We start from the raw sequence: 537 nt of genomic DNA, 5'->3' as shown, positions 1-537 counted from the left end.
TTTTTTTTTTTTTTTTTGTGTATTTATATAACTATAAAGTATATATCTGTTCTGTTTGTTGCAGTGTATAAGTATAAAACAAAACTGTATTTATATTTATATAAAAAAAACAAATAAAATATATTTTTCTTACTAAAGAATCTATACAAGGAGCCGCACAATCATACTCTAAGTCTCTCTCTTCTCCTACTGTCTCCATACACATTTATTTTTTTTTTTTTTTGTGTATTTATATAACTATAAAGTATAGTTCAGTTCTGTTTGTTGCAGTGTATAAGTAAAAAACAAAACAATATATATATTTATAAAACACAAACAAATACACTTTTTTTTCTTACTAAAGAATCTATACAAGGAGCCGCACAATCATACTCTAAGTCTCTCTCTTCTCCTACTGCCTCCATACAGTAGTTATGGTGTCCCCGCCTCGCTGCTTGCCTAGAACGCCCATCCATCAACGCCCGCGGAATCACTTCGCCTACATACTGCATTATAAAAGCTCCTTTGGGGATATCTTCCTGCAACATAAACCCTAAA

Source organism: Eimeria mitis, genomic scaffold (assembly GCF_000499745.2).
Source record: "Eimeria mitis Houghton genomic scaffold, Emh_scaff2629, whole genome shotgun sequence".
Classification (NCBI taxonomy): Eukaryota; Apicomplexa; class Conoidasida; order Eucoccidiorida; family Eimeriidae; genus Eimeria; species Eimeria mitis.
This window is presented reverse-complemented; position numbering follows the sequence as displayed.